This window comes from Zea mays, chromosome 2, assembly GCF_902167145.1.
Source record: "Zea mays cultivar B73 chromosome 2, Zm-B73-REFERENCE-NAM-5.0, whole genome shotgun sequence".
NCBI lineage: Eukaryota > Viridiplantae > Streptophyta > Magnoliopsida > Poales > Poaceae > Zea > Zea mays.
The window spans coordinates 210,159,793-210,170,166 of NC_050097.1; positions in this window are offsets into that span (position 1 = coordinate 210,159,793).

A 10,374-nucleotide genomic window follows, 5' to 3' on the forward strand; every position below is an offset into this window, starting at 1 on the left:
AGCACTTCAACTCTCAAGCAACGACGATACTCCTCGCCTCTTTAAGCAAAGAGGAGTATAACAAAGTACAAGGGTTGAAGAGCGCCAAGGAGATTTGGGATGTACTCAAAACCGCGCACGAGGGAGACGAGCTTACCAAGATCACCAAGAGGGAAACGATCGAGGGGGAGCTCGGTCGGTTCCGGCTTCACAAAGGAGAAGAGCCGCAACACATGTACAACCGGCTCAAGACTTTGGTGAACCAAGTGCGCAACCTCGGGAGCAAGAAGTGGGATGACCACGAAGTGGTAAATGTTATTTTAAGATCTCTCATTTTTCTTAATCCCACTCAAGTTCAATTGATTCGTGGTAATCCTAGATATACTAAAATGACCCCCGAGGAAGTTATCGGGCATTTTGTAAGTTTTGAGTGCATGATAGAAGGCTCGAGGAAAATCAACGAGCTTGGCGACCCATCCGAAGCCCAACCCGTTGCATTCAAGGCAACAGAGGAGAAGAAGGAGGAGGCTACACCAAGTCGACAACCAATCGACGCCTCCAAGCTCGACAATGAGGAAATGGCGCTCGTCATCAAGAGCTTCCGCCAAATCCTCAAGCAAAGGAGGGGGAAAGACTACAAGTCCCGCTCCAAGAAGGTTTGCTACAAGTGTGGTAAGCCCGGTCATTTTATTGCTAAATGTCCTATATCTAGTGACAGTGACCGAGGCGACGACAAGAAGGGGAGAAGAAAGGAGAAGAAAAGGTACTACAAGAAGAAGGGCGGCGATGCCCATGTTTGTCGGGAATGGGATTCCGACGAAAGCTCTAGCGACTCCTCCGACGACGAGGACGCCGCCAACATCGCCGTCACCAAGGGACTCCTCTTCCCCAACGTCGGCCACAAGTGCCTCATGGCAAAGGACGGCAAAAAGAAGAAGGTTAAATCCAACTCCTCCACTAAATATGAATCTTCCAGTGATGATAATGCTAGTGATGAGGAGGATAATTTGCGTATTCTCTTTGCCAATCTTAACATGGAGCAAAAAGAAAAACTAAATGAATTGATTAGTGCTATTCATGAAAAGGATGATCTTTTGGACTCCCAAGAGGATTGTCTAATTAAAGAAAACAAGAAACATGTTAAGGTTAAAAAGGCTTATGCTCTAGAAGTAGAAAAATGTGAAAAATTGTCTAGTGAGCTAAGCACATGTCGTGAGATGATTGACAACCTTAGAAATGAAAATGCTGTTTTAAATGCTAAGGTTGATTCACATGTTTGTAATGTTTCAATTCCCAATCTTAGAGATGATAACATTGACTTGCTTGCTAAGATTGATGAATTGAATGCATCTCTTGCTAGCCTTAGATTAGAGAATGAAAATTTAATTGCTAAGGCTAAAGATTTTGATGTTTGCAATACTACCATTTCCGACCTTAGAACTAAGAATGAAATGTTGCATGCTAAGGTTGTAGAACTTAATTCTTGCAAACCATCTACATCTATTGTTGAGCATGTATCTATTTGTACTAGATGTAGAAATGTTGATATTGATGCTATTCATGATCATATGGCTTTAATTAAACAACAAAATGATCATATAGCAAAACTAGATGCTAAAATTGCCGAGCATAACTTAGAAAATGAAAAATTTAAATTTGCTAGAAGTATGCTCTATAATGGGAGACGCCCTGGCATCAAGGATGGCATTGGCTTCCAAAGGGGAGACAATGTCAAACTTAATGCCCCTCCTAAAAATTTGTCTAACTTTGTTAAGGGCAAAGCTCCCATGCCTCAGGATAACGAGGGTTACATTTTGTACCCTGCCGGTTATCCTGAGAGCAAAATTAGGAGAATTCACTCTAGGAAGTCTCACTCTGGCCCCAATCATGCTTTCATGTATAAGGGTGAGACATCTAGTTCTAGGCAACCAACCCGTGCCAAGTTGCCTAAGAAGAAAATTCCTAATGCATCAAATGAACACAACATTTCATTTAAGACTTTTGATGCATCATATGTTTTGACTAACAAATCCGGCAAGGTCGTTGCCAAGATTGTTGGGGGCAAACACAAGGGCTCCAAAACTTGTGTTTGGGTACCCAAAGTTCTTGTTTCTAATGCCAAAGGACCCAAAACTGTTTGGGTACCTAAAGTCAAGAACTAAAATTGTTTTGTAGGTTTATGCATCCGGGGGGTCAAGTTGGATACTCGATAGCGGGTGCACAAACCACATGACAGGGGAGAAAAGGATGTTCTCCTCATATGAGAAAAACCAAGATCCCCAACGAGCTATCACATTCGGGGATGGAAATCAAGGTTTGGTCAAAGGACTTGGTAAAATTGCTATATCTCCTGACCATTCTATTTCCAATGTTTTTCTTGTAGATTCTTTAGATTACAACTTGCTTTCTGTTTCTCAATTATGTCAAATGGGCTACAACTGTCTTTTTACTGATGTAGGTGTCACTGTCTTTAGAAGAAGTGATGATTCAATAGCATTTAAGGGAGTGTTGGAGGGTCAGCTATACCTGGTAGATTTTGATAGAGCTGAACTCGACACTTGCTTAATTGCTAAGACTAACATGGGTTGGCTCTGGCACCGCCGACTAGCCCATGTTGGGATGAAGAATCTTCATAAGCTTCTAAAGGGAGAGCACATTTTAGGATTAACAAATGTTCATTTTGAGAAAGACAGGATTTGTAGCGCATGCCAGGCGGGAAAGCAAGTTGGAGTCCATCATCCACACAAGAACATCATGACGACCGACAGGCCGCTTGAGCTACTCCACATGGATCTATTCGGCCCGATTGCTTACATAAGCATCGGCGGGAGTAAGTATTGTCTTGTTATTGTGGATGATTATTCTCGCTTCACTTGGGTATTCTTTTTGCAGGAAAAATCTCAAACCCAAGAGACCTTAAAGGGATTCTTGAGACGGGCTCAAAATGAGTTCGGCTTGAGGATCAAGAAAATTAGAAGCGACAACGGGACGGAGTTCAAGAACTCTCAAATTGAAGGCTTCCTTGAGGAGGAGGGCATCAAGCATGAGTTCTCTTCTCCCTACACTCCACAACAAAATGGTGTAGTGGAGAGGAAGAATCGAACTCTATTGGACATGGCAAGAACCATGCTTGATGAGTACAAGACACCGGACCGGTTTTGGGCCGAAGCGGTCAACACCGCCTGCTACGCCATCAACCGGTTATATCTTCACCGAATCCTCAAGAAGACATCATATGAACTCCTAACCGGTAAAAAGCCCAACATTTCATATTTTAGAGTTTTTGGTAGCAAATGCTTCATTCTTATTAAAAGAGGTAGAAAATCTAAATTTGCTCCTAAAACTGTAGAAGGCTTTTTACTTGGTTATGACTCAAACACAAGGGCATATAGGGTCTTTAACAAGTCCACTGGACTAGTTGAAGTCTCTTGTGACGTTGTGTTTGATGAAACTAACGGCTCTCAAGTAGAGCAAGTTGATCTTGAAGAGATAGGTGAGGAACAGGCTCCATGCATCGCGCTAAGGAACATGTCCATCGGGGATGTGTGTCCTAAGGAATCCGAAGAGCCTCCAAGTACACAAGATCAACCATCCTCCTCCATGCAAGCATCTCCACCAACTCAAAATGAGGATGAGGCTCAAGTTGATGAAGGGCAAAATCAAGAAGATGAGCCGCCTCAAGATAATGGAAATGATCAAGGGGGAGATGCAAATGATCAAGAGAAGGAGGATGAGGAAGAACCAAGACCGCCACACCCAAGAGTCCACCAAGCAATCCAACGAGATCACCCCGTCGACACCATCCTCGGCGATATTCATAAGGGGGTAACCACTAGATCTCGTGTTGCTCATTTTTGTGAACATTACTCTTTTGTTTCCTCTATTGAGCCACACAGGGTAGAGGAAGCTCTTCAAGATTCGGATTGGGTGGTGGCGATGCAAGAGGAGCTCAACAACTTCACTAGAAATGAGGTATGGCATTTAGTTCCACGTCCTAATCAAAATGTTGTAGGAACCAAATGGGTCTTCCGCAACAAGCAAGATGAGCATGGTGTGGTGACAAGGAACAAAGCTCGACTCGTGGCCAAAGGGTATTCACAAGTCGAAGGTTTGGATTTCGGTGAAACCTATGCACCCGTGGCTAGGCTTGAGTCAATTCGCATTTTATTGGCCTATGCTACTTACCATGGCTTTAAGCTTTATCAAATGGACGTAAAAAGTGCCTTCCTCAATGGACCAATCAAGGAAGAGGTCTATGTTGAGCAACCTCCCGGCTTTGAAGACAGTGAGTATCCTAATCATGTCTATAAGCTCTCTAAGGCGCTTTATGGGCTCAAGCAAGCCCCAAGAGCATGGTATGAATGCCTTAGAGATTTTCTTATTGCAAATGGATTCAAAGTCGGAAAGGCCGATCCTACACTCTTTACTAAAACTCTTGAAAATGACTTGTTTGTATGCCAAATTTATGTTGATGATATTATATTTGGGTCTACTAACGAGTCTACATGTGAAGAGTTTAGTAGGATCATGACACAGAAATTCGAGATGTCGATGATGGGGGAGTTGAAGTATTTTCTAGGATTCCAAGTCAAGCAACTCCAAGAGGGCACCTTCATTAGCCAAACGAAGTACACTCAAGACATTCTTGCTAAGTTTGGGATGAAGGATGCCAAGCCCATCAAGACACCCATGGGAACAAATGGGCATCTCGACCTCGACACGGGAGGTAAGTCCGTGGATCAAAAGGTATACCGGTCGATGATTGGTTCATTGCTTTATTTATGTGCATCTCGACCGGACATTATGCTTTCCGTTTGCATGTGTGCAAGATTCCAAGCCGACCCTAAGGAAGCTCACCTTACGGCCGTAAAGCGAATCTTGAGATATTTGGCTTATACTCCTAAGTTTGGGCTTTGGTATCCTAGGGGATCCACATTTGATTTAATTGGTTATTCCGATGCCGATTGGGCAGGGTGTAAGATTAATAGGAAGAGCACATCGGGGACTTGCCAATTCTTGGGAAGATCCTTGGTGTCTTGGGCTTCAAAGAAGCAAAATTCCGTCGCTCTTTCCACCGCCGAAGCCGAGTACATTGCCGCAGGTCATTGTTGCGCGCAATTGCTTTGGATGAGGCAAACCCTGCGGGACTACGGTTACAAATTAACCAAAGTCCCTTTGCTATGTGATAATGAGAGTGCAATCAAAATGGCCGACAATCCCGTCGAACATAGCCGCACTAAACACATAGCCATTCGGTATCATTTTCTTAGGGATCACCAACAAAAGGGAGATATCGAGATTTCATACATTAACACTAAAGATCAATTAGCCGATATCTTTACCAAGCCTCTTGATGAACAATCTTTTAACAAACTTAGGCATGAGCTAAATATTCTTGATTCTAGGAATTTCTTTTGTTAACTTGCACTCATAGCTCATTTGTATACCTTTGATCATATCTCTTTCCTATGCTATGACTAATGTGTTTTCAAGTCTATTTCAAACCAAGTCATAGGTGTATTGAAAGGGAATTGGAGTCTTCGGCAAAGACAAAGGCTTCCACTACGTAACTCATCCTTCGCCGTCGCTCCAAGCAACTCTCCGTTCTAAGGGGGAGAAAACATGAGCACCAAGCAAAAGGACTTCTTCTTTGGTATAATCTTAACTCATTTATTTATGACCAAAGAGGACGATAGCACTTCAAGGGCTCTAATGACTCCGTTTTTGGCGATTCATGCCAAAGGGGGAGAGAGTAAGAGCCCAAAGCAAAAGGACCGCACCACCACCAATTTCAAAATCTTAAGTGTTGAATTTTCAATTGGTATCCTATTGTGTTCAAAAGGGGGAGAGTATTTCAAAATGATATATCAAAACCCTCTTGAACACTAAGAGGAGGATCTCATTTAGGGGGAGTTTTGTTTAGTTAAAGGAAAAGCATTTGAAACAGGGGGAGAAAATTTCAAATCTTGAAAATGCTTCTCAAAATCTTATTCATTTGCCTTTGACTATTTGCAAAAGAACTTTGAAAAGTATTTACAAAAGAGTTTGCAAAAACAAAACATGTGGTGCAAGCGTGGTCCAAAATGTTATAAGTAAGAAACAATCCATGCATATCTTGTAAGTATTTATATTGGCTCAATTCCAAGCAACCTTTGCACGTACATTATGCAAACTAGTTCAATTATGCACTTCCATATTTGCTTTGGTTTGTGTTGGCATCAATCACCAAAAAGGGGGAGATTGAAAGGGAATTAGGCTTACACCTAGTCCCTAATTAATTTTGGTGGTTGAATCGCCCAACACAAACAATTGGACTAACTAGTTTGCTCTAGATTATATGTTACACAGGTGCCAAAGGTTCATCTATAACTATACTAAATCGACTGTCCGGAATACCGTAGATTATTCCGGACAGGAAAAGCTTTTTGGAAAAACAGGCCAAGCGCGGACCGTCCGGGCCCTTGCGGCGGACCGTCCGCGACACGAGGATGTCACTCGGCCAGAACCAATGCAAAAATCCAAGTCTGTGCTATGGACTGTCCGGAGGAAAAGCAAAGACCGTCCGAGCCCTTGCGCGGACCGTCCGGCCTCTGGCACGGACCGTCCGGTAGGTGAGAAACCAAAAAAACCCGAAGGTAACGGGTTCGGAGAAATGAATTATAGCGGCCTCGCGGACCGTCCGGACCAGGCGGGCGGACCGTCCGCGACTGGCTCTGTCTGACATCTGACGACGCATTAAATGCAATATAGCCGTTGATATAGCCGTTACTGCTGACCGTTGCATTTTCAGCCGTTGATCTTCAGGGGCGGACCGTCCGCACCAGGAGGGCGGACCGTCCGCGCTCAGCAGAATGGCCCAACGGCTAGGAAGTGGTTGGTGGCTATAAATACAACCCCAACCACCTCCATTCACTCCATCCAAGCATTCCAACCTTCAACATTCAATACAAGAGCTAGCAATCCATTCCAAGACACATTCAAAGCCTCCATCTCTCCAAGTTTCACAATTGAGAAAAGAGATCATTAGTGATTAGTGGCTTGAGAGAGAAAGTGATCCGTGTATTGTTTGTCGCTCTTGTCGCTTGGCTTTTTCAATCGTGCTTTCTTGATTCTTTCATTGCGATCAAATTCACTTGTAATTGAGGCAAGAGACACCAAACTTGTGGTGGTCCTTGTGGGAACTTTGTGTTCCAAGTGATTAAGAAGAGAAAGCTCACTCGGTCCGAGGGATCGTTTGAGAGAGGGAAGGGTTGAAAGAGACCCGGCCTTTGTGGCCTCCTCAACGGGGAGTAGGTTTGCAAGAACCGAACCTCGGTAAAACAAATCTCCGTGTCTCACTTGCTTATTGGCTTGGGATTTGTTTTGCGCCCTCTCTCGCGGACTCATTTCTTTATTACTAACGCTAACCCGGCTTGAAGTTGTGTTTATATTTGTAAATTTCAGTTTCGCCCTATTCACCCCCCCTCTAGGCGACTTTCAGAGAGGAATCCACTTGCAATTCGATTCTGAATAGCCTGGGGATGAATCTCCTTGCAATTCAAATCAGCCTTTAAGGTGTTGGATGATCAAATTCCTTTCCATGTTATTGTTATATACGTCTCTTTAGTTAACTTCATTAACTTGACAAGGTACCTAAAAAAGAATAGCCACCTTTTTTCAATACATCTACTTTGAGCTTGAATATATGACTCCATCGTTGTCTTCTATAATTAAAAATCAACACCATCAAACAAATGTTTTATGAAATACATATCGGTTGATATTTATTCTAATCACTAGTTAAGATCAATAAGACAATAAAACTTACTCTCATACCACTTGTAGAATCTTTAACTACAATAATAGGCAATTAGAGGGGTGAATGGTTGCGGAAGAAATAAGTATACTACCTCATCATAATTATAAAACCAATCTAATACATTTTTTCTAAAACTTGATAAAACTTTGTTTTATTAGTAAAAACGATACTGACCAAAATTCATAACTCCGTCCGACTTGAATTTTTAACGGATTAAACTAGATAAAGTTATGCAACTAACCCAATTGGAATCACATCGATCGGACTTTTAGATATAACATACTAACAACATAAGGCTGATATTATAGAGCATGGCGAAAATTAGTCAAACCCCAATTTTGTAATTAGGAAGAACCATATAAAAGACTAGTTATCCAAACTTTACATCAATATCAAAATAATATATTTATACGCATGCATAACATTTAATATCGTATTAATCACTTTGTAAAGCTAATGTCGATCTAAACATAATGTTTCAATGCCAATCTAATACAATGCGACGACACACATGGTTTCACGTCGTATCGATACAAGATTACGTAACAGTATTGTAAGGGCATGTACAACCTAGAGTCCTTGAATCATTTTCTAGGTACAAGAGACAGATAAGAGACTGCATAATATAATCTTGGCCCCTAGATCATTAATACAGTTAAAAGACAATATGTATAAAAGTCGCAAAAAAACTCATCTCTTGTTTTTTTGCACTTAACTCTTAGAGACCATCAATTAATAGGGTTGTACATACCCTAACACTGTACTATAAAGGCATGTATAGTGGAGAGGCACCAAAACGGTCATCAAAGCATATAAGACAACTAAGAGACTATATTATACAATGGAGTGTTTATAAATATAGTCTATTAATAAATACAGAAGTAAATGTATTTGTACATCATCGAATTGATAGAACAGACGACGAATTCATATAGTGGAAAGTGAAGCGTCTGTTACTATTTAAGTTACGAGCCATATGCGTCTCTTCGTGGAGAGACGACTTAACAATTTTTTTGCAAATACCTTATTTAAACAGCTCAAGTGTTTCTACATTAAACACAGCTGTACCAAATTAAAGGATGGCAGAGTGGTAAGTGCCAAGTCGGTAGGAAATGCATAGGGTAGACCGGTTGACGGTTGGTGGGGTAGGTGCCGGAGTCGCATTGGTGGGAGAGGCCGTCACATCGTCGACAGCAACAGCTTTGCCAGTTGCGATGGTTGCAACGGAAACAAACGGCACGAGTGGTTGGCATGTCCATTTTGTTCGTTGGCTCCCTGCTATACATATTTAGGGGGTGTTTGGTTGCTCCTGCTAAAGTTTAGCTCGGGTCACATCAAGCATTTGACTTTTAAATAAGAGTATGAAATATAGACCCAACCAATTGGACTAGATTCGTCTCGTCTTTTAATCTTCGACTGACAAATTAGTTTTATAATCCGACTACATTTAATACCCGGAACGGAGGTTCAAACATCCGATGGGACAGGGGCTAAATTTTAGCGGGGTGTAACTAAACACCCCCTTAACCTTTTTTAAATGTCACCCGGGGAAGCGGATCCCTGTTTGAATGTGTGTATTAATTGATCAGCGCCAATAGGTAGTTTACATTTACATCCTTTTAAGGGGGTGTTTGGTTGCTCCTGCTAAAGTTTAGCCCGGGTCACATCAAGCGTTTGACTTTTAAATATGAGTATGAAATATAGACCCAACCAACTGAACTAGATTCGTCTCGTCTTTTAATCTTCGGCTGACAAATTAGTTTTATAATCCGACTATATTTAATACCCGGAACGGAGGTTCAAACATTTGATGGGACAGGGGCTAAATTTTAGCGGGGTGTAACCAAACACCCCCTAAGACTCGATTGAAGCCTGCACTAGCGTGTATCACATCGCGTTTTTTTAAAAAAAACCAGCCCAGACTTCTTTGGTAGTCGTATCTTCCACACAGATGTGCATCAGCCATGCAAGCCGCCATTACTTGACGATTTGCTCCAGTTGAAAACTGCTCTATTTCTGCGCTTCTGGAGCTGCCAACAACAAAGAGCGATGAAAAGATGCTGAAGAGCTGCTTGGGACACCTGCTGGGCGTTGTATACTCAGGGCTTGTTCGTTTTGCTCTCAATCCATGTGGATTGGGTGGATTAGATGGGTTTCAATCCCAAACAAGTCAAAATCTTTCACAATTTTTTTCAATCACATCCAATCCACATGGGATAGGAATAACCGAACAAGCCCTTAGTTGGCCGATGCTGGCACTGGCAGGCTGCATGTAACACCCCCGGTTAATAGAACTTCACTAATAAAGTTCACGTGTTTTGTGATGATCTCTTGCTCGTTCGTAGTAATGAAACAGCAGAGTAAAAGGTCTTTCAAACCAGGCCCGACTTGAAACTGTTTCAAGAAAAGATAAAACTTTTGTTAAGGATAAGAAAAACATTCATGAGCCATAACTAATGTTGATCGAGTGCTTTCTATCAAATCAAGTGTATCTTCATCATAACCGGTGTTTTCGTATATATTTTAGGTCAAGATGACACATCAAAATGACAAGTTTTCTTTTGTTTAATCAACTTATGCTAACAAAGTCAATATGT